This window comes from Anser anser, assembly GCF_964211835.1.
Source record: "Anser anser genome assembly, chromosome: 1".
Taxonomy (NCBI): Eukaryota; Metazoa; Chordata; class Aves; order Anseriformes; family Anatidae; genus Anser; species Anser anser.
In genome coordinates this window covers 10,474,652-10,500,076 of record NC_139720.1, presented here as the reverse complement: position 1 = coordinate 10,500,076, position 25,425 = coordinate 10,474,652, and the positions used below count along the sequence as shown (strand labels likewise).

General features: G+C 38.3%; 1 protein-coding gene across 10 annotated transcripts in view; it reads right to left on the bottom strand.

The window, feature by feature from the left end:
• The window catches only part of CACNA2D1 (calcium voltage-gated channel auxiliary subunit alpha2delta 1), a 415,542-nt gene that overhangs the window by 382,847 nt on the left and 7,270 nt on the right, over positions 1 to 25,425 (bottom strand). The window lies entirely within an intron of this gene.

Here is a 25,425-nt window from a genome sequence, read left to right as displayed (position 1 = left end):
CTTTCAGAGGGACATTCAAACTGCAATACTACTCACTCCTTGGTCTAATGGGAGTATCATACTTTTCTCCCCAGGTTTGGTGGTATCCACTCTGGTCTGGGACAGGCAGAGTTAAAGTAGATCTAATTGTCACTACATCTGGGTGAAGTCAAGCAGGGATTTACCTCAAGAGCTAAGGTGGTTGTGGTTCTCAGAGGGAATATACCTCTGTGCCATATGATACGGCCAAATTTTCCATCCTCATCACATTCAGAAGAGTAGTAGCTCTCTGCTACGTAAAGGGAACCACTCAGAACTCCTCCACTTTCAATCAGTGACGTATATAATATGTATTTTTTCTTTTAGCTAAGAAAAGAAACCTGAAAGCTGAAATGGGAAGAACAGTTGGAGGGATAGGTTTCACAGATTCACAGATTTCTCTAGGTTGGAAGAGACCTCAAGATCATCGAGTCCAACCTCCGACCTAACACTAAGTACTCCACTAAACCATATCCCTAAGCTCTACATCTAAACGTCTTTTAAAGACCTCCAGGGATGGTGACTCCACCACCTCCCTGGGCAGCCCGTTCCAATGCTTAATAACCCTTTCGGTAAAGAAGTACTTCCTAACATCCAACCTAAAACTCCCCTGTCGCAACTTTAGCCCATTCCCCCTCGTCCTGTCACTAGGCACGTGGGAGAATAGACCAACCCCCACCTCTCTACAGCCTCCTTTCAGGTAACTGTAGAGAGCGATAAGGTCGCCCCTGAGCCTCCTCTTCTCCAGGCTGAACAAGCCCAGCTCCCTCAGCCGCTCCTCGTAAGACTTGTTCTCCAGACCCCTCACAAGCTTGGTCGCCCTTCTCTGGACTCGCTCGAGCACGTCCATGTCCTTCCTGTAGCGAGGGGCCCAAAACTGAACACAGTACTCGAGGTGCGGCCTCACCAGAGCCGAGTACAGGGGCACAATCACTTCCCTCGACCTGCTGGCCACACTGCTTCTTATACAGGCCAGGATGCCGTTGGCCTTCTTGGCCACCTGAGCACACTGCTGGCTCATATTCAGCCGACTATCCACCAATACTCCCAGGTCCTTCTCGGCCAGGCAGCTTTCCAGCCACTCATCTCCCAGCCTGTAGCTCTGCTTGGGGTTGTTGCAGCCCAGGTGCAGGACCCGGCACTTGGCCTTGTTGAACTTCATGCAGTTGACCTCAGCCCATCGCTCCAGCCTATCCAGATCCTCCTGCAGAGCCTTCCTGCCCTCGAGCAGATCGACACACGCACTTAGCTTGGTGTCATCTGCAAACTTACTGAGGGTGCACTGGACGCCCTCATCCAGATCATCAATAAAGATATTAAAGAGGACCGGCCCCAGTACCGAGCCCTGGGGGACTCCACTAGTGACCGGCCTCCAACCAGATTTGACTCCATTCACCACAACTCTCTGGGCCCGGCCATCCAGCCAGTTTCTAACCCAGCGAAGCGTACGCCAGTCCAAGCCCCGAGCAGCCAGTTTCTTGAGGAGAATGTTGTGGGGAACGGTGTCAAAAGCCTTACTGAGGTCAAGGTAGACCACGTCCACAGCCTTTCCCTCATCCACCAAGCGCGTCACTTGGTCATAGAAGGTATAGATAAAGAGAACACCAAAATTTTTTGCACAACAAAGTATTTTTTTTTCTTTTCTATTTACTATTACACAACTGTGCCAGTTCCTATAAAAGATACCAGTTTCATTACACAACAATACATTGTAAGACATATTGCTTCTACTTAGTTACACTCTATAATTCCAAATTATGACATGGAAATTATTATTCGTCTTTATGGCTGGAAAGGTTTCAGTTATTACCATGACTTCTAGTTCCCAGAATTAACAGCTCTTTCCTTTAGGTGTCAAATGCATAGAACTTTGTGTCATACATTTTTAATGCATCCCTCCTAAAGAGCCCTATGATCAAAGTCAGGACATATTCACAAGCTAGACATTTCTGAATCCTAGGAAACTGCAAACTTATATCATCTTTTTGAAAAAGACATAGTTAAGTTAATGTAAAAAGACATAGTTAAGTTAATGTAAGACTGAGTGATAGACAAAAGAAAACATGTTAATAAAATACAGACAGGAATAAAAGAGGGGATAAATAGGGACACTGTGGTGCTCAGGCTCCAAGTCTGTAAAACAGTCAGGAAAGATTATTGGCCTCTCCCTTTCAGCCTCTTCAACACAAGGCTGGCCTGAAAAAACGTTCTTATTTAATGACAATGAATGGAAATAAAATGCATGCTACATGTAGCTAATCACTGCTCTCTTCATCCTTTGAGTCTGAGCCCTTATTGAATTCTGTCCTTAATGTCAACTGGACAGGAAATTCTATAATTATATGTAATCCTATATCCTGAGGAGAGGTCATGTGCTGACTGCAGAAATTACAGTGTGAGGTTTCGCATTAACCAGAAGGTCAATCTAGGTGATCACATTAATCTGTGGTCTAGGTCACCATACTACCTGCCACTAGTCTTAATAGCATATAGATAGTCATATTTTAAGTTCTTTATCATTTTTTCCAGGAAAGGAGAAAAGTAAGGTCGTATGGTTATCAACTCTAGGGCATACAACTCCTGCATACAGACTATAATCTTCCACATTTCACCATCCCATCATAAAACTGATCATGAATAAATTTCATCCCATCCTCCAAGAAAGTTATTATAGTCATTGTGATGATAATATAGTCTCTGTTACAAAATATATGTAACACAAACTTTCACCTACAATTGCCTTTTACCCTGTCAAGTGCACATGGAAGACATGTCACAAGTAGAATATAGTCAGCTTCACTATAGCAGGTCTCAAGCACATGGACAAACGGGGGAGAAAACATTGTCAGAAATTTTAAAATTTGGCTGATGGCCATAATCATCATGGACTAAACAGAAGTAGAAACTGTCTTTCCAGGAGAACAAACAAGCAAAGGAGGAAGTACCAGCTATAACATTTTGTTTTAACACGGATAAACTAACAGAATTCCACATTTGCAGTTTTTCCTCCCTTCTGCAAAGACTCCTTTAAATTCAGACCTTCCCCAAATGGAGTCCAAATAAAAAAAGAGTCAAAACTCTGGTATTTAGTCCTCTGCAGACTGCTGTGGCCAGAGAAGAGCTAAAAGCAATCTATTCATCTTTGAGGCTTCTGTTATTAAACTGCGATTGAACTCAAAACGCTATGAAATGCTGATGCCTCCTAACAGCACAAGAGCCTTGAATTCTCTCCTGAGAACAAGCAGTAGATGTACTGTTGTACTCCTAAATAACATACACCAGGGACCTCTGCCTTGCTCTGACAGCAAGTGTCTGCAGACTGCATCCATGTACCCAGTTCTCTTTCTCTTCCCAAAGTAGGAACGACTTCCAAAAGCAGTGACAACTTCCAGCCTGTTCACTGAGAGCTTAACATTTTGAGGTCCTCAGAAGCAGACCTGGGCATTATCTGGGAGCTAACTTGCACCAGGGCCATGCCTGGCATCACTTAAACAGCATAAATGATCACAGGCCAGTTCAAAAGTCTGTGCTCTAGCAACTTTTCATTTAATCATTCAGTTTATGTCCATTCAATCCCTTCCATTTTTGTAACAGCCCAATACCAAGGAAAGAAAGGAAAGGTGGTTGTTTTTTTGTTTGTTTGTTTGTTACATTTTGTGAAATACTTTAGAAATTTTGTGATAATCTTTTTCTTCCCCAACACACTTTTATAGGTTGAAAAGGACAACAGCTTAGTCCCCAACACCTCCTTCTGCATAAAACAGGCTTAGTGACCTGAGAGTTCAAGGCATTACCACTCCACTCAGCAAAATGAGACATAGGGAATGTGTGATAGATACAAACACAAAGAAGGCCCTGGTTGAGCTGTACAGACAGGTAACATGCTTTCACCTGGTCATCTGCTGATACCATGTGAAGTAGGCATTGTAACAAGGCACCTGTCTAGAGTTCTTAAGATGCATTACCAAAGATGACCAGAAACTTTTGTACTTTGCAGACTTGGGATAAATAAAATACAGATGCAACAATAAAGGTGATGATGGTTGATGGAATTTATTTCTCATAAATCGTGTAAGTCTTAACAAATTATTCTTGCCAGTGGTTGTCTAATCCATTCTCTGTTTGCTCTTGCAATCTAGAACCATTTTTTGTAAATATTTACTCAAGTTTCTCTTCCTTCCATGCTCCTTAGTTTAAACCATTCATTTTTACCACATTTTTTTTGGAACTCTGTAAGCTTCTTCCCCCATTTATATCATTACCTTGAAGATACATATAGACCATGACTATAAGACGAGAGTATTCTCTCTTCTGAATTTTATACAATTAGCTGTTTTAACCTCTTCCAGACTTATACTCCAAATTTTCAGATCTTTAAAGAAATCCTTTGGATTTTCTCCAGTTCTTTCACAGTTAAATCCCTCCTAAGAATTTGCAGACAGAAATCACATAGAACACATGGGAAAGATCACAGAAAGTCTACATTTAATGTCTTAAATTTGCAGGTTATATGATCAAGGCTTTTGTAAATGTCTAATTAGTCTGCACTTTATGCAACATACCATAAAGAAGACCAATTTCCCAAACTTGCTGAACGGCCCCTTTTACAAAACCCTGACCTCAAATATGGAAGCATGGGCTTTTATCAAGGATCTGGACAAAGGAATAGGACACACTCTCAGTAAATTTGCAGATGACACCAAGTTGGGCGCAAGTGTTGATCTGCTTGAGGGTAGGAGGGCTCTGCGGAGGGATCTCGATAGACTGGATTGGTGGGCTGAGGCCAACTGTGTGAGGTTCAACAAGGCCAAGGGCTGGGTCCTGCACTCGGGGCACAACAGCCCCATGCAACACTATAATCTGGGGGGAGTGGCTGGAAAGCTGCCCAGTGGAAAGGGACCTGGAGGTATTGGTCAATAGCCATCTGAATATGAGCCAGCAGTGTGCTCAGGTGGCCAAGAAGACCAAGAGCATCCTGGCTTGTATCAGAAAGAGCATGGCAAGCAGGACCAGGGAAGTGATTGTTTCACTGTACTTGGCTATGGTGAGGCTGCAACTCTAATACTGTGTTCAGTTTTGGGCCCCTCACTACAATAAGGACATCGAGGTGCTAGATCACGTCCAAAGAAGGGCAACGAAGCTGGTGAAGGGTCTACATAACAAGTCTTATGAGGAGTGGCTGAGGAATCTGGGGTTGTTTAGCCTGGAGAAAAAGAGGCTCAAAGGAGACCTTAACACCCTCTATAACTACCCCAAAGGAAGTTGTAGTGAGTTGGGGGGTCAGTCTCTTCTCCCTAGCAACAAGCAATAGGACAAAACAAAATGGCCTCAAGCTGCTCCAGGGGAGGTTTAGGTTGAATATTAGGAAAAATTTCTCCACTGAAAGGGTTGTGAAGCATTGGAACAGGCTGCCCAGGGATGTGGTTGAGTCACCATCCCTGGAGGTCTTCAAAACGTGTAGATTTCATGCTTAGGGATAGAGCTTAGTGGTAGACTTGGCAGTGCTAGATTAATGGTTGGACTAGACGATCTTAGAGGTCTTTTCCAACCTAAATGTTTCTATGATTCTATATGTATATATATTTTTTTCATTTAAGAGAGAAAAATTCTCTTCTTTCAGAGAGTGAGGGTCATTTCCTATAATGTGGCTACTCTTCTGCTTCATATCTGATGCCCTTTATTTGCCTCAATAGTTTCCAAATAGCTCTTCTCCCAAAGCATTTTTATACATTCTTTTATCTTATCTCCTTGAAGTGATTTCTTTTTTAATGAATTAACAATGAGAACATTGCACTGATCTCTTTCTAGACTTTCCAAGACACTGTGCAGCTAGGTCAGGTTTGTTCACGTGCTACTTTTCTGAATGCTCATGGAACCACAATGTTGCTTAAATGGATGGGTTTAGACTTTTATTATGCATCTTTATATCAATTCCCTTTTCAAATTTCTTTTGCTAAAACCAAGATGTTATGAAAAATATTTGTTTAACAGTATTTCTGGTAAATTCTGTAATTCCATCTGAAATATTTAGTAATAATTCCTGACACTGCATATTTTTTCCAGCACAGACTAATTGGTTAGTATCTCCCTAGGTCAGCTTCTGTTCTACTTTTTTTTTTTCCTCAGATATCAAATATTTCTTCTGATGCATAAGATTTAGAGTAGATAATTTTCACAGATTCTAAAGCTGTCCCTTTAGAGCTCTAAAGTATATGCTGTCTGGACCTGCACATTTACAAACTGTATAAGTCTAGCTAACTAATTCTTGGTTTTACTTCCTTTGGGATATGCAAAGGTGACAGTTTGACAACTGCTTGAGGATAACGAAGTTCAAATGTTCTGAGGTTGGGGACATGGATTTTGGCTGATGAAAACAGAGTAGTCATCTTTTCCATTAACCCACAGTCTTAAAGATGTACCTCACAACATTAAAATGAATAGAGTTGGAATTTGCATTTAGTTTTGCTGCATAAGTCTTTTTTAAGTTTTGTGACTGTAGGCCCTTTACTCACCTCTTTTTTTTTTTTTTTTTTTTTAATATCATTTTACCATTAGGTTCTGAGTACAGAATCAGAATCCTTTTGTATTCCACCACTTCCTTACTTCCTCCCTTTCTTCCATTTGTTATAATTCTTTCTATACTGTCATTTTAGACAATCAACATTCACATGTGCAATTTTAATCTTAACAATTTTTAAAGTCTTATTGACAGTTTAAATATGTGTGCTAGAGCTGTCCCTTAGTATAAAATTATAAATACAGACAAGGAAAATGCATATAAAAAATAAAAATCAACTTGCTTTTATGACTCAGTCATTCAAGATACATGATTCCTATAATAAATTATACAATAACAGCATGTTCTTATAAGAAGCCTCTTGAATTCTGTACTACAAAAATCTAAATGCTCCTGTAAATTCCACCATAGTAGTGTACAGCAGGATCTAACTGTTAAGTCCTCAATTAGTCTACTGAGCTGCTCAGAGGTAGGATTGTAGTCTGACAAAGCTCCTGCTACTTTTGCATGGGATTTTGCTTTCATGAGAAATTTTTTGATATGTAAATTAATTACTATAACTAGGCTCAAACTTCAAGCGTATCAAATAAGCTGCCATCTTAATAGTTTGCCACTAATCTCATTATACTTACTGCATTTTATTAAAATCAGCCCCCACATTCTCTTGACTGGATTTCACAGCCACCTATCGGTCTTGATCCATGAAAAACTGTCATCACTTTACCAGCAGTAGCACAGTCCAAGAAGAATTGCTTGGACCACGACATGTTTGGGGAAGGTGACAAGCTGAGTGAAGAAATCCAGAACCAGGAACCAGAACACTAGTTTAGTGATCAACTGTCTTCCAGTATAAATGGAGCAGAGTGCCGCTCCTTGCTTTTATTTATCTGTGGAGAAAAGGTGTTTAATCTTTTCAGTTGATGAAAGACAAGGAGAGGTTTCAGAGTCTTTGGCAGCTTGCATGGGAATCTCTGTACTTGTGCCACCTGAAGCTCTGTTCCTGTTAGAGTGGCTAATTTTTTCCCCACTAGAAAAAAGGAAAGCCTATACTGTAGAGAAAAGAGTTGTATATGAGGAGTTAAAAATAAGCAACCAACAGATACCAGTCTATGAAATGTATTTGCACAGTGCCTACTACTTTAAAAAACAGTGTTTTATGATTGGAAGTTAATTCAGCATCCCTGTGTGGTAATAGGCGACAACTCCTTACAGATAGGACAAGGGACTCAAAGAAACCAAGTGACAGTCAGAGGCTCCAGAGGAAGTGCGTGGTTCTTGGAACTCTACAGACTTAGGCTGTTGCCATTACTCCTTCTTCACAGACAGAAAGGAAAAATATGTTCTGACAACACAACAGAGCGTGTCGGCTTTTTGTCATGATGCCCGATGTCAGAGCAAGGAAAGCTCACAGATCTGACTTTATACGTCACATACTAGCTCAGGAACGAATCCTGTCTGTCAGCTTCCTTTACCGGCTAAGTTGTACTGAAAATTCAGTGAAGGTACAGCCAGGGTTTGTCCCACCTCACGCCTCTGCCTGTTGCTTGTGCAGGAGCAGGGTGCAGTGCTGAGAGGAACGTACAACCTCCTGCTGCTGCAGAAATGCCATCTGACTGGGCAGAGTTAGATCATATCTACAGAAGGAGACAGGCTGCATTAAAAAGAATGAGAAGGAGAGAGACAGACAGGTAGTGACATCCTACAGCAAGTGTTTCAGAAAGCCTCCAGCCATTCCTCAAACATGGCCACGTGCACATCAGGCACTGCGATCTCCTCTCTCAGCTGCGCTGTGATTGCTCTCCAGCAGCACCAACACCACTTCACCACGTCCAGGACTGACACTCTGGTCTTGAAGGACCAAGAATTGCAGTGGGGCTGGGGGGCCCTAAAATTAACAGTTTTATCGATGCCAGAAAGTCTTGACAGAAATGGCTAAGTATGTTAGCGCAAGTGCTGCCCTTGCTGCTGTTCTTCGTTGTGTATTTCAGTCCCTCTAGTCATCAGGCTGACACTTTGACAAGTGGTAAACGTCTCCTGATGAAAACCATTAAAAATGTGGTGACTGTATACAAAGTGCAGTGTTTTGGCATGTAGCCCTGAGCAACATTATATCAACACTGCTCTAGAAAGGCTCCTCCTTGGGGCTTATGCTGGAACCAGGAAAAGAAAAAAAAATAATCTCTGACTTCTCTTTAAAAAGTTGAATGCTTACACATGAAGTGCGGTAAACACAAAGTCATGCTGTCTTGCCACCCTTTATCTGCTGTCCTTTGGGAGGACCATGGTTCTGCATTGCAAGAGCTGCAGACTTAGGCAGTCTTTACATGGGCTGTAAAACTGGGAGAAATACCTTCTCCCTCTGTTGGCTGCTGCAACATAATCACACACAGGCATAGCAATCTACCACAAAGGCACGCATAAGAAGCAGCATGTATGCTGCTGTGCGATTATTGCTAAGAACCTAACTTCTCTGTGTGAAACAATCATATAAATAGTAAAAATACAGAGACTACTTTTATTTTTACCATTAGATTCCTAGCAATTCAAGAAAACCAGATTACATTCCTTAATAAAGAAAACAACCCAAGATTCATTTGAGCACGAGTGATTCATAAGATATTAGCAAACTCTATTTACAAAAACTAATTTCAAAACTAGAACCTGCAAGCTGCTGTGCTGCCAGGTGGCAAAACTCTCCTAGAAAGCATCATTTTAATACTCCCCATCCCAGTCTTCCAGTTATTTAGTCCCCACCACAAGGCATGTGAACAAAATGCTTGTGTTTGGACAAGCCACAGGTGGGACATTGGGACATTAAGTACCCCTAAGCACTTTGCAGAGCAACATCTATGGTATATATACTTTTCTCTTAAGAGGATCGTGCGACTTGAGGATTTGTGACTCCTGTGCTTCAGCCACCTGGGGATTAATTCCTGAACTAGACACTGAATGACTGCGGTCAGGGAAGGTTTGCAAGCAGGATTATACAGAGATATGGTTTAACATGCATGGCTTCTCAGGCCAAAGAGCACCTTCATGTAAGGTTCTGTTTCCTTTCACACATGGAAACAGAGCCCTTAATGTTCATACACATCTATTTTAGTGTGTTCTGCATCTCTATCTATAGCTGACTGCTTTACAGCTGCCCTGTTATTGACACTTCAGTCTAAGACATCATACGCTATACATGCTGGTTTGCAGCGGACACGAGCAAGCAGGTGTCAGTTACAAGCAATGCCCGCATTTCTGGTAAGGTTTTCCCAGCGAAACTGGCAAGGTGGTCTTTCCTGGAAAGTTTTCCTTGGGGAGACCAGGGTTGAAGCTGCACTTGCGATCTTATGGCCTACCTGAAGGAGAACTCACAGGAGAAAACTATAAATCAATAGCAGGCTTTTACTGTGCCTTTTGCAATAAGTGCCTTCCGTCTCACTGAAATCTTCTGTTCTGGGGCAGCTGTTGGATCAGGACTGGCTCTCCAACAGCTGGAGAGCTGGGTGGCACAGCTGTGGCCACTTTTTGCCACAGTAAGGTACCCTTTGGTAGATTCTGGTCTCTAAACATCATTTGGTGAACAATGCTGTGCAAATGTTTATCACTGTGACAGGATTAGGCTTCACGTTCTGAATAAATTTGGAGAGGAGTATTCAGAGCTCAGGGCCTACATAGTGTTTGCAAAATGCATACATATACAGACTATATGCACCCTACTATTTGCTGTTTTCTATTAATAGGGAATTTGTACAACCCGTTTTCCTGGAGTACTGACTCTTTCATTTAGTTAGTAGAAGTACCTGAGTTTCAGCCTGGAATGGAGAACGTTTTCATGGAGAGTATAATGTAATAGCAATAGCTTTACAAGGAGAAAAACAGGTATCAGAAGAGATATGGAGTAGTTTTTTTTCATTAAAGAGTACTTGCTAGAATTTCTAATGTAGTCTCAATCATCCACACAGAAACATTTAGAAATATGCATCTTGAAAAATTATTTTTTCCTTAAGGAAAGAAAAACAGGAGGCATATGTCTGACCTACAGGCTCTGAGATCCAGTAAATCCTAAGCCAGAACTGACAGAAAAGATGATACTATGCAACTGCCACAGCGTAGGTTTGCGCTCAGACATGAGGATCACAGTTCCTCCTTGCCTCCTAAAACCGCCATCCTGCCCATCTGTTTTCTGAACCTTTTACTTTGACAGCACTGAATTTGGCCTGTTCCATGTAACTCTTACCATGGAGAATCCTATTTTACAGGATACCAAAACATCACTGCTCTGACAGTACTGGAGTAACGTCTGAAAAGAGAATTTTCTTCACCTTTAAAAGAACTGACTAGAGTTCAAACATGAGGACATATATTACTTTTACTCTAACAAATAAAATATTTGATGTCCACCAAAAGTTTTCCAATTGCTTAACAGTATTACTTTTCTAGAATTTGCGTTTGAGTCAGAATAAATAAAAGCTTTTAATAACTATCCAGCCCTTTGTAAAGTAAATACTTGGTTTGCTTAAGGGACTACCGGTACATCTTGAGAGGATAATTCTTATGTATCACATAAGATACAAGATCTCCATTATTTATACAGCTAGCTGTTAGTCACAAGTCTGTTCTGAAAACAGTGAAGGGCTCCTTCTCTTTGTGGGAAAACCGTAACTGACTGCTTTTTTCAAGATTTATACCTCCTATCTAACTTTGTTGTCTGAAGATGCCTGAGCTTTGTACATCATCCAGGCTGATCGCTCCTGGTCTTTAATGATGGGCAAGGAGAAGAGAGACAAACCTACCTAATTCCCAAAACATGTGCACACAAAGATGCATTCAGAAACTATTTCAGCATAAGAGATTACAAACTCAGCTTCTGGATTCCTCCCCATTATTTGGATAAATATATTTGTACCACTATCAGCACTGCAAACCTCACCTATCTAATGCTACAGATCATCGGTGATTCCTTTTGTTCCACATATTTTCACTTCAAGCACATTACTACCAAGCATGTAACATGATCAGTGGTTCTATTTTTACTAACAAACTTAGTCATTCTGCTCACAAAGTACCCTTAGATCCTTTCATTAACCTTCTTACTTCCTTAATCCAATTATGGGCACTATTTCTCTTTCTCAACTTCAACCCAGTAAATAGATAGATAGCCTGACAATAGACAGTATGGATAGGTAAACAGATAGATGGATAGATAAAGAAGCAAAGGTTTTTATAAAAAAAAGGTAATTTCCCAATTCTTGAAACATAATTGCATTTTTTCTCAATTTTTGCTAGGAGCTGTCTTAGCACAGATTTTTCCTGAACGAAAACTATTTTTTGCTTCATGTAACTTTATGGTGTGAGTTACAGTAATGGAAATATTTTCACATAATCCTAATACGCACCTGATCTAATGCCCATGGGGGTTGATGGAAAACACATGTGACACAAATCTTTATTCTATTTATAAAATGTACCTTGGCCGTGAAAACACAAAGGAGAAAGTAGAATATACAGATTCTGTCCCGGATAAAGGGTCAAGAAAAACATAAAGGCAGGCAGACAGACACAGCACTGCTCCCATATGTCGTGAGTGAAGGGCAATGCTAGTGAGAGTAGACTACAAACTCTTCCAATAAAAGCTAGCCTGGTAAGAAAAAAATCAACAGAAAAGTTATTCCCAGTGTATTAATCAAAGGATATGCCAAAGACAGTCAGAATCTAGGTCTTCTAGTTGGCTTGAAACCTGGCTATATTGCTGCAGTGAAAACTGGGGGCAGGGGGGGTGAGGTGAAAATACACTTCTAACTGTTAGATTCACTTCTGCCTTTTCTGCCTTCCAGCCTGGTGGTTCACACCCTGGCAGAGATATGTTTGCCTATCATAGCAGCCATTGCTGTATATGCATTACCAGCTTATGCTAGGTCTGTTTTACTCCACTGGTGAGTTCACACCCAAGAACGTCCTTTGAACCCAGAAACTCAAGTTTAGAACCAAACCTACCAGACTTTTTTAGCTTCCAAGCTGAAGGTGCGTTAGAAGCAGCTTGGATTTTTAGGTATAAAGCTGAAGACTATCTGTATGAAGAAAGTTAGAGCTATCCCAGTATCTCTTGCCCCATCCCTGAGAAAGTATCCTTTTCTTGCAAACATCTTCTACCTGAAGTCTTTTTTTCCTTTTCCCAGGATCAGTCCTGCTATTTTTATCTCTTACTCCATTCTGGAGGTTTGAATCACCCCCCATGAACCACTAGCAGATGTACCATAAGCAGATGTTCCAGACCTGGCACCTGCCTGCAATAAGATTTTACCTGCAATAAATTACAATAATTTTAAAAAGAGGCTAAAAAGGAAACAGAAGAACAGGTGGTTTCTTATGGCTGGGTATAAGGAGAAAAGGTTACCAAAAATAAAATCTTACATAATCATAATAAAACCATGCTATATTTTGCTATAGAATCTTCCAGAGAGACCACACAAAAGTACAAAAATAATCAAGAAAAAAGTACTGCTGTGGTACTGACCCACTAAAAGGCGCTGCCTTTACCTATGTTTCTGTGTTTAACACGTTTAATATCTTAGAGATGTGCTGCAATCCTAAAACATAAAAATCAAGCCAAATCAGGATCAAAAAGGTTCTTCATCACATGCAACTTACTTGCCACAATTCAATTCTGAATTTTAGGATCTCCTTCTCTTCTCTGTAGACTAAAAAATGTCTCTGAATGCTAGTGATGACTGGGGACATGAAAAAGAATGAGTTTGAGACTCCTGCATACAGACTAACACCAAATTTGCAAGTTGTCTTTAACGTAGTGATGCAGATTTTTGTTTTCTTTTTTTTTTTTCAAATATCCTAATTAGAACTGTTTGCAACAATAATATAATAAACTTGGCCAATTAATTTTCAAGAATCAGTATTGTGCTGACTTCAACAGAACTATAAGCAAATGTACATCGTCAAATATATTCCTGTGTGTTAAAAAATCTGTTATTAAACACTATAGGCATTCAGTATCAGGGCGACTGCTTTTCCCACCAGCCACCTAATTTCTGTGTGTAGCAAAGTAAACCCCAACTAATCAGTAGGCCTGCAGTTAAGTCTCTCCTCCTAAGGAAAAATTCATAAAAAGTATATACATTTACCTATTTCTGAAATCGTGTTCCTTCATCTAAAAACTGGAGCCTGTGCCTGTATCCAGTGCCAATGTTTTCCCCAGTGAGAGATGTCCCAGTAACTAAACTGCTTAAATATAGGAGAGCTTTAAAAAATATTTCCTCTCCCTTCCATCACAAGAGCCATTCCTGACAACTGTCATTCCCAAGACATTTTTGCTTATGGTATTCTTCATACTTTAGGATAACCTGGTTGATCTTAAGGAAAGCTTGCAATTGAATAAATTTATAGACCTTTAAAAGAAACACCCTTCTGGAGCTTAGCTGGTTAAGAGAATTGCTAAATCTGTGCTTGCTGATTGCTGAAGCCAACTGACGGGTGGCTTCTATATTTAGGATCCTCCTTACACCTGTCAAGAGACAGAGAGAGACAGCCAGTGAAAAAGAAAGTGTGTGCAACAGAGCAGGCAATCCAGAGACCCATCTCTTGTAGCAGAGAGTTAAAAATAAAAGCAACAAGAGAAATAAAGAAAACGGAGCAAAATCTTATTATTTATATTACCCCACTGTTCTGTGACATGCTGTCAGCAAGCTGACAGTGCGGACCAGTGCGGACCTCATTAGTGATCAGCGATCCCAGCTTCCCACGGGAAGCCACAACAATGCTCAAAGCTGGATGGCATCCAAATGGGTCAAACCTGGGCTCCTCAGGTGGATCCATCTCCCTGCTGCTGTCCAGCTGAAGGCACGAGGCCTTTGTGGCAGCTTTTTTGTTCCAAACTGAAATCCAGCAAATAACCGAGCCCGTGCTGAGCCACTGGCCAGGGGCACTCCAGCTTTGATTGATCCCTGTCTAAGCCCAGGCTACTCCCAGGATGTCAATGTCAGCACTTCTTCTTATGCTAATATTTCATAGGTCTGTGTACAAATGTAATAAAAGGAAAATCACATTGTTTTTCTTTAAATAGAACTACAAAATCGATTAACAAAACAATCCTATTGTAAAGGTGTCAGATTCTTTTCCTAGTTTTAAACAAAATAAAAGAATAATTTCAAAAGAAAAAAACTTCCAGGAATAATAGCAGCTTTCTTCCAAGATATGGACACTACCTCCCTCCCACCTGAGTTGCCTACTCCTTTACAATTTTTGATCTCCCAGTAAGCAGAAATATTTGGTTATATACAGATTAAGAACAAAGAAAAAAATACTGCTAGGGAAGTGGGAAGAATGATGCTATTTAAATTTACACACACACCCCTTTCTAAGTGCTATGTGTCAATTCCTAAACAAAGAAACCTGAAATTTCTTCCACCTTCCCTGATTCATATCACAATAACCCTGGTAACTTTTTAACCAATATCTTATTCACCACCAGTTTCCCAGCATTCTTTTTCAGAACAGGAAACCAAATGGCCTGTAAGCATTCTCTAGTGTTCAAGAAGCTATATCTATTACTGACCAAACTTAAGTTTCACCAACTATTATTTTCTCAGAAAGTAAACAACAACAACAAAGCCTTTCTTGCCATCAATAGCAGATGAACAGCATATTTACTTGTTAAAAATTCATGATGTGCACGCATGGTTGAGAGAAAGTGCTTAGTCCTCATGAAAGATATTGAACACCCCTAACGGTGGATATTTCATTTTCTATGCACGGTATAGGTGGCAACTGAACAAATACCTCAGAATCTCCTCAAAAGTAACCCTCATTATTTACCTTACAATTAATTTTAACCACTAGTGAGTAGTTATATGTAGCTCATCTGCTAAGTGGACATAAGTGGTGTTTATGTAGTTATTCACTTTAATTATACAGAGGCAAAGGTAAAAGATATAAAACATGCAGAGGGTAGTGAACTTACATTCAGCTCAATGAAGAGCTAAAGGCACACAGAGTGAACCTATATACGAGGGACACATGCAAATAGTAGTTCCATGTGCCTTAATGTCACAGAAATAACTTTTAAATGTATGGGGCAAGCATCTAGCTTTACTGAAGGCAACGTGAATTTTGCAATCAACATCCCATGTAGTCATCCCATGGTTTAACAGATGGATGAGAAAATGGTTCAATACCTGCTGGAAATCAGTTCCTGAGCAAGTCTCTGGGGCTGGCTTTGGGCAGGGTGTGAATGATGTGCTTAGTGCAGGTCAGAAGCCACAGCAAAAGGTCACCAGCAAATGGTGTGATATGCCTGAGGTCACACAGCTATTAGGAGTTTCTGAAAAGACTTTACAAATCTACATTTGAAGCATGGTTTAGTACGTTTTTGAAATGTATAGTGCTTTTTACTTTGGATGTCGTGTAGATTAATATTTAATACATCGTAATTCTGCAGTTACAGAATATCCTTCCAGTTATTACCATACATAGTAAAGGGAAAATGTTGTACTGCTTTATAGTACCAATAATAATGCTACCACATAGAAATATGGCAAAGCAAACACAGTTAAAAAATATCACAAACTACTCCCATCCCAACATACTCATACAAAGGATGTTGGTCTGAACAAGTGCTAAAAATTTACTGAAGCTGAGAAGAAATTTTAGCCTCTTCAGACAACCATGGTCTGAAAACTAAAAGGGACTACACTAGATGTAGTGTGATAAATTAATGCACCAAGCTCCTATATAATAAACTAGCAGTGTACAGCCCTATAAATAAATTTTTGACTATCTGTAGCACAACTGGCCTGTTCACAAGTAGAAATCATTTGCAAGACTAGAACATTAAGAAAAAATTGCCAAGTATTGTGAAGTCCTAAAGGGTGAACACATTTATTTAGAAAACACTAAAAGCCTTGTGCTAAGTACTGGCTTAGCTACTGTTCCGTCCTTACTATCACTAATGGTGTCATCTATAGCAGAGGTTATACCCTTCTGTTGGATATTAAACTATATAGCTATGTAATACCTGCCTGCATTACAAGTATGTCCCTCTTATGTTGACAACAGCAATGAACACATAGGAGAAAAAATTATAGGAAGTGATATGGCACACAAATTAGTATTCATAATATTACCCCTGCCATTATTTGTTCCCCAACAGGTATTATCAGTAAGCAGAGAAAACCCTCAGGAGACATGAACTATATTGCTTTATCATTCCTAGGCATCCTGTTTCCATGCCAAACTTTCTGTCTAAGGATCTCTGTCTCATAAGCTTCTGACATACAAAATTCATAATAATATGGGTATTGTTCCTTGACTGGAGCTTCTAAGTACTATGCTAATAAGAGCAGGGAAACATGTATATGGTGCATGGTGCATGCATTGTTGCTGTTTGAGGATATAAGCAAACTCATCTCCTGGTCTGAGATACTGCATAATTAAATTTAACATGTTAAATTAAATAATGTTTGATAAATTCAGCTATAGTATAAATTATATTCAGAAATGTAGGTGAGAGGAAAAGTAAAAGTTGCAATAGATTCCCTTCTATACCTAATTTTTGTGTGTGTGAGAGAGCTTTTTTTTTGTTTTGTTTTGTTTCAATTCTTTACAAACACAAATAATCTGGGATGACAGACTGTTTCTATGCAGGTTGTATTTTTTCTTTGTTTGTTTGTTTGTTTGTTTTACCATAGCATGATAACAAAAAAGACCAAAAATTATTTCCTTAAAAGGTGTGTCCTAAAACAAAAGTGGACCTAAGACATGATCATGGTGCTTCTTTGGAGTAGGTTGGCAATTAAGATGTTATATATATGGAAGCATTTACAATTATCCACAGATCTACTGAAATAAATCTTTGAAAATAAAGTAAGAAAATCTGTTGTATCAGAATCATTAGCAATAATTCCTTCAGATGAACTAGAAGTACTTGATGTAAAAAATGAAATTAAGTCTACAATAGAAATGTTTTATTGAGAACCATTTTTGACACAATTCCATACTTATATCTTGTAAACGTACTTAAATATATTTTTAAATAAAATAACAGTTGCAGGACAAACAAACAAACAAAAAAACACAAACAAAAAAAAACCAATAAAGCAATCAAAAATGTACTGTCTAGTTCCCATATAATGCAGGAGTGAGCTTTTTGATTTTTCTCTTCAGTACTGACTTTTCTTCAGATTTCTCTTCAATGCACAGTTAGAAGTTCAATGATTTAAAAGCACCACAAACACTTACAGGATGAATCCATAACCCACCTACTTGTACTGTCAATACATTTTGTGTATTTAATCTGAATTTTCCTTATCTGAATTTGTAGGTTGAAATCTGCAAAGCAGGTGAAAGCCTGAATAGGCATGCATCTTTTTGTATTTCTAATAGCACTTGGTATTCAAATCTTTCTTCTACTCTGACATGTAATACCAAAAATCAGCATTTACACAGCATATTACATTTTGAATGCATTGTCCAAACAATTCTCTGCCCTTTTGAAGAACTCACATATGGAAGAGAAAACTGGATAAGACCAGAAAAAAAACAGACCCTGAAATTCCTGTTTTATTCTTTGTACGTATAGATTTGAGAAGCTTTAATGCAACAATTCCCAATTTACAACTTTCAAGCCACATGAATCCCAATCAAGTCCAGTATCAAGATACATAGAATAAGGTATTATTCTAGAAAAAGTAAGTGTAGTAATGATAAGACATTAAATTTGTATAAACACAAATAGCTGTGAATGACTTAAGCGAGAAAAAGGTCGTGTGGTCATTAAACAGACTGAATTTAAAGCTCCAGAGAATTTTTTTACTGCATCATTTCAGCTTCATTTCAGACTCTCAGAGAACTACACAAACAATGTAAAATAACAATACTTCACTTAAATTGCACTTATTTTTGCATTGATTTTGTTTAGATAAGACATCGAGTGCTAAAAAGACTCCATAATTGCTCCATTCTGAAAACAGACAGTATTATCAGGCAAGAAAACCTTCATTAGTTCATTATCCAATTTTCTCAGGTGAAAGAAATGTCACATGGATGGTGTGTGTCCATGTCAAATCACACAATAACAAATCACAGACTGGAATCTATCTAAATTACTCTTGAATTAGAAACTCCATTCCACAACAACAATTAAACTGTGTGCCTCCTACAGTTTATATTTGTCTATCATATATTCATGTAAAGATTTTGTACTAAACCCCACTCCTGATGTGGCAAGTTTAAAAGGAAACAAACTTGTTTTATTACTTTGTGGATACTGTAGGGATGTTTCCCTGTAGGAAATACGAACAACTTTATTTTAATCAATCTTTGAATGAATGAGTTTGCACATCTCCAGTTTGCAGGTTGCCTATTTGGCCATTAAGAAATCCTTGACTAAATTCTACCCACACATATGCCATTAAGTATTAATGTATGACCAGCTGGATCTGGTACACCAGAAATATAAAAATTCAGGTACTTGTGAAATCTCTTGAATTTGGCCATGGTTGCTCCCAAAATAATCCAAAGATCAAATGTAGAGCTAAACACTCACACAAGAAGCATGAGTTTCCTGTGCCATTAGGTAACCAAAAATGCTAAGGGCATTTTAGTGGTATACTGGTAACATTTCCTGTTAATTTGCAGGAAAAATCCCAGCTATGACATAATTCCTGCCTAGTGACAGGACTAACCCATTACTGAAGTCACACAACATAAAAAACACAGGATTAGCCAGATAGTTCTCTTCCTGCAATGAAACAATGTTCTAGCAACACAAAACATCTAAATATATCTCAAAAACATCTCTTTGCTTAGGGTATCTTTACCCTAGCTTTTGGGTTCAAAACATAGCTTTTGTTTAATACCTGACTTCCAGTTCTGAGGTAGATGCTTCTGCAAGCTCTCCATGCAGTGGAAGCTATTACTAGCTTTTTGTTGCCAGAGACAAGGTATATCCTTCGCAGCTTTACCAAAATTATCAGTGAAATCCACCTGTCTCGTTTGTCTTATGTAGGAGTTACATTTTGAATAATTAGGTACAGGGAAAAAAAAAAAAAAAAGCACCTCTTATTAAGTCAAAATCATAAAAGCTGTGAAGTCGGGTATAATAAGAAAAATAAGTATACATCTCCATTTTAATATGTAAGCGCACTGTAAGCATATTTCTGTCATTGTGAGTCTATTTCATATGCTCAATAAAATGAGTTTCCAGTTGAAAAAATAATGGTTGATTCTGTAACTGAAGAGTGGATCACAATGAAGATGTAGAAGGAAGACAAATTAAGGCCAATTTCAATATCGTACATTTCCTAATTATCAAGTGTTTAGCTTTACAATCAAATAACTTACTTTTAAAATAGATTTAAAAAAAAAAAAAAAAGAAGAAAGAAAAAATGATTAGCATTTCTATCTATAAACAGATTCATCCCATGGAGAATAATGGGACAATTGTGGAGTAGAATCTATTCACTAGAAAGAAGTAGAGCCCCAGGTAATTAGATACGTAGAACCAAATATTTAATCACTGATGTTTAACCTGTGCTTACCAAGCTGAAAGCATCATAATTCAATACATAATGTCTTTGTTGAAGCATGGAAATCTATAAGAATAACTGAGCATTTTCATGCAAAACTACCTTGCAGGCCATAGAATTATCTTGTTCTATGAATAAACGGAGTTATGCAAAGCAAAATCACTAGCAGCAAAATATCTGCAGTCTAAGTATTATTCTATACATCTACTATGATATTATTTATGACCATTTGTTAACTATGTCTCTCACCATCTAAGCAAGAAAGTGACGGGTGCTTTTAATCTCAGTTTTGCAGACTAGGAGAGTGCATCTAGATTAGTAACACTTACATAGCAGAGGAGTAAAGATACCGAGTACTGTTAATAAGAAAGAAGATAACACATCAGAATTGGGGTCTCATGGTCCTGTAAAGAGACAGCATCACTTTTCAGATTAAACCAAGCTTCACTGAGAAAAAGAAAAAAAAAAGGGGGGGGGGGGGGCAGGGAGGGAGGTTTCTTTAGGTTTCTTACTGATTTTAAAGCTAATTACCTGAAAATCAAGATTTCATACCTGAAGGTGAACAAATTATTCAGTTGTGAGGGGTTAAAATAAATTACTTCTCTCATTCCTACCATTTTAAATTGTAGTTCCAATTTCTAGAACCGATTCCTTAAGAAAAAAAAAAAATCTGTGAAAGCTACTTACAGGTATCCTGCACATTACTAGATGCTGCAGTATTTTTAAGAAGAAAGTATTTCCTCCTTACAATTCCATATGTATATAAAATTGTGTTTGTTCCTAATCTCTGAGAACATTTTTCAGTGCCTTCTGGCACACTAAGTTCTTTTTTATATGGACACTTGCTCAGTGGGGCACAGACAATGAAGTGCTGTCAGAGCTTATCATTTAAAAGGAAGACAAATGACCACATCTGATATCACGCATGGTTTCTTTGCGATATCTTACTATTCCCCTCTGTATAGCCTAATATGATCATGTATTACATTTTATTTTATATAATTTTTACAATCAGGCCTTGACAGTGATGACTCATTCTGTGGGCATGAAACCTGTATGTGTTTAATCAGAAACTATTTTATGTGGGTTCATCCCTGCACCTAGGATTTAAATGATACAGGACTGATACACATTTTGCTGAAATTACACTGGTGCAAGGAAAGACGAAATTGGGTACCTAACCGTTTCCAAAGACATTTAGAGTATATCCTGAGACATACTCTTAGTCATGCAACAAACCAATTAAACCTTTGTGTATTTCTAATCAGTCGGAAGTGACTACAAGGACCAGATCTTGCTTTCAGTTACCTCAAAGCTTTTCCCCATGTTTATTGTATAGTGAAATCTCCTCAAGACATGTTCCGGCTTGTATTAGCAATCCTCTCTATTAGCTTATATATCTACCTGCAAAATCTAAAATATCTTCAGAAAAGATGAAAGCCTAATCCAGAAGGTAGGAAAGGTAGTCAAGGTAGGAAAGGTAGCTTTTGAAATAAAAAAATAATAAAAAAAATAAAATAAAATAGTAAGGACTGCACTTCTGTTATAACTATTACTTCTGTTGTAACTGTTACTAGGCCAATCAAAACAATTGCTATGAAAACTATGTTACTCCTACTTGAAATCTGAGCAGCCTCCGTCATTATCAGGTAATTAGCCATCATTAATGACTATCTTAGGCGTGCTACTAGTCCATAAATGGAAATAAGTTGATGCCAGACCCCCTAAACAGCACTACTTATATACTTCTGTGACCATCCTTCTCACAGAAGCAGGACAACTTACGATACGCAACACGCTTGTTCAAGCAGGATGGCAATGGGGTACCATTCCCATTTCAGAAATGGGAACAGAAGGAACAAAAACAGCAGCAAACAGTGCTTGAAAAGAAGTGGGATCAGGTTAATGAACTCAAGTGACACAAGTTATTTTGGCTGTTATTGTAATCACCTATTCCTTCTATTTTAACTAGAAAATATGAAATATTCACAGTCCACATTTCAGATAACCTATAGCTCCAAATGATTTCAACATCAAGAACAATGCTGTGCAATGTGGCACAGGAGTGCAGCTAACACACAGCATTGGCATGACTCAGATGTGCTGGCTTTTTTTCACGATACTGTCTGCAGATTTTTGCTGACTCTTAGTAGTTTCTAAAAATGCTGGTAAGCTTATGTTTTACAATCTGTGTGCATCCAAGAAGTAGAGATTGTGGGGATTAACTTCTTCTAACTCTCCAGATTTCAAGTTCCACACAGGAAAGGTTTGGTCATGCAAGTATCTGAGGCAAGGTGGGAATAAAGCAAAAAAAAAAATAACATCCTTAATAAACAAGCCTTAACAACTTAACACTTTTCAACTACAGAGGGCTTTGGAGGCATTAGCTAACAAATTAATCTTGACAATAAACCCTTGCCTGACTAAATGGTAAGATGCCTCAGCCTCTTATTTTACTGATGAGAGAAATCAGCATGGAAGAAACTAAGGTCCAAAACGCAAGGCAGATAATGAGAGGCAGATAATAATGGAAATAATGGAGAGAGGACTATAATAATAATATCCTCAGCCAGGATACATACAATTCAGGATGTACATCACAGAAAAAGTAAATTAAAAAGCCTATTACCTCCTCTATAACTTTATTTCTATTATATTTATATATATATAACAAATACATACAATATGCATATATACAATAGGCACCACTGAATTTAGTTATGAGAAAGGGCTCAGCTCAAGTAATACTTGCTGCATTACAGAATACACAAACTGCTGCATGCATCCTAAAGGAGAATTTCCCACAGAAGATCATGGTGCAACAAAACTTTTTGCTCAATACACTCAATTTCCACCTTCTTTTGCCAGGCATTATTGTATGTATTCTCTTTACTTTAAGCTGTCTTTGAAAAAAATCTGATGAACTTGTTGCATCCATACGTAAAAAGCAATGAAACTACATATAAGGCTAACACCAAATATGAACATTCAATAACATCTGAAGGAGTATTCTAAGCAATTGTTGAAAAAAATATACTATGTATTATATTTTATTCTAATTCAATATATGAAAAGAAATAAACCGTATTCTGCAAAAAGCAATATCTACATTGACGTCTGCACAGGAAGTTAGTGCATACCTTGGCTAAACTCACAGAACACTGTACCAACATATCTCATAGGGCAGAGCACTCACCAACTTAAGAGCATTTTCTTTGAAGTTAAAGCTGCATTTAGGATCCAAACAACATATCAGCTAAATGGACTATTCAAATACACACTGGGGGAAATGATTACTGTGAGGGTACATTCAACCATTTACAAAATAAACCATTTTTCCACTAGTCCACAGCAGAATACCATAAATCAAAACCTGTGTTTTAATGGAATGTTGAACTTACTCCCCAACAATCCGAAAAGTTTAATGGGATATTGGATCTATATGTGCAAGAGTAAATTGTTACCCATAAGACCTGGTTAAAAATAGTAAAAGCCTTAACTGAGCTGATATAAATAGTTACGTGTTTCTGCAAACTGCCATATCATGGCTGTTAGAGAATTTTGAATAAGAAAGAAACATCCAAACAAGGTTGATTCCTTGGAGCCTGCCACTTGTGCCATATTTGTAGATCTGGTTGTGCCTAAAAGCACAGTCAGACCTCTGAAATACTGTAATTCATACTTCTGGTCATCTTCACTTTATGACTCTACTCCTTCTTGCAATATCAAAAATATGATTCTTCCAGCTGAGAGTGCAAACTGTTTCACTTCACCATCTTCAGCAAAACATACCCTAGGACTCACTTTTCTCCTATGGAAGAGGTTTCATTATCAAGAGTCAGTACAAGCCAGGTGTAGCTTTTTTTTTCCTCATTCCGAGAATGAAGAAAACTTCCCTTCACTAGTTTGTTTATGGCTGCCTTAGCTCAGAAAGAAAAATGCATCATGATATCAAAAGTGACACTGAGATAAATGGCATGCCTTCATTTAGGCCTTAGTCCTGCAACCCTACCCAGAGAACTTTTATAACTTTATTTATATGCCTACTTGAAAGAAGATTTAGTCCATGCTTTGCAAAATATTTTAAAAATCCCAGCAGAGATAAGAGAGGGAGAGACTATATGGCTGGGGAACGTTTTTAAGCCTTTAGACCAGCCTAGTGGTGATCTGCACAAAGGCACAGGAGACAGAAACACCTGAGGTACAAAATTCTTTGGATGAACTGAGTTCTGCTTTTCTCCTTTAAATATAACAAAATTTATCATTTGATCACTACAAAAAAATAAATTCTGGACTCAGCAACACATTCATGTTATTATCTGCTTCACAATTCAATATGGAAGAGGGCTGAAAGAAAGATCCCTGATCAAATATATACCTCTATGCTAAAGAAAATGATTGCTATGCAAGATTATTACCTCAGATGATCTATAAGACATATCATTAAAAAAAAAAAAAAAGTTTTTGCTGAATGCCTGGTTCCATATTCATGGCTCTACAGAAACAGAGGAAATTTCAAAAAATGCTTAAATCACTATGTAGAATATCTGTTACAAAGTCAGACTATAGCTCTTTTCCAGACAAACACTCAAATGAGGATTGAGAATGTAATATAAAAAGAGGCTGAAAAATCCAATAAAACATTTTTTTTAATAGTCAGCAATATTATAACTCCACATTCATATTCTATGGGTATTTCAGGCCTGCCTCAGATAAAAAAAAAAAAAAAAAAAAGTCTGATTTTGAATTACTGTAATTAACTGCAAAAGCTTGCTGATTTGTTGATGCAAAATAATGTCAATCTCTTTCATAAACTTGTTAGAATCTTTGTAAATAAATAGCAGAAATTATACAAGGAGGAAAGATTCAGCTTCCTGTCTTTGTCATCTATTTACTGTTGGTACACAGAGAAAGGTATCGTGGGGAGGGACAGATGAGAACGAAGGCAGTCTTTTCCCTAACACCCCTGGTGTAACATAACCCAACAGTGAGCCGCCCTCTTCTCACAGGGTGCTGGTGAAAGCGCAAGCGTATTTTACATTCCAGGCTGAAAACTTACTAAGGCTGGGAGGAACGAGGGTCTGAACAGTTGAGTTTGCTGAAAAGAAGAGTAGGTCAATAAATAGTTTGGGAAGCACTGGAGGTGGATGAGACAAATCCCTCCTGAGCTGCACGGCTGCAGGCATGCATCGTTAATTTTTAGCTATTAAAATGTGCTGAGGCATATTCTGATAATCTTCATTCTTACAATGATTTTTGTCTAAGACTATCAATGTCACTTTTTAATTTTAGCAGGATAGCCTGGCCCTAAATGAGAATATCCAGCACATAAGCAACACTGAGCAATAAACTGAGCTGAGTGGT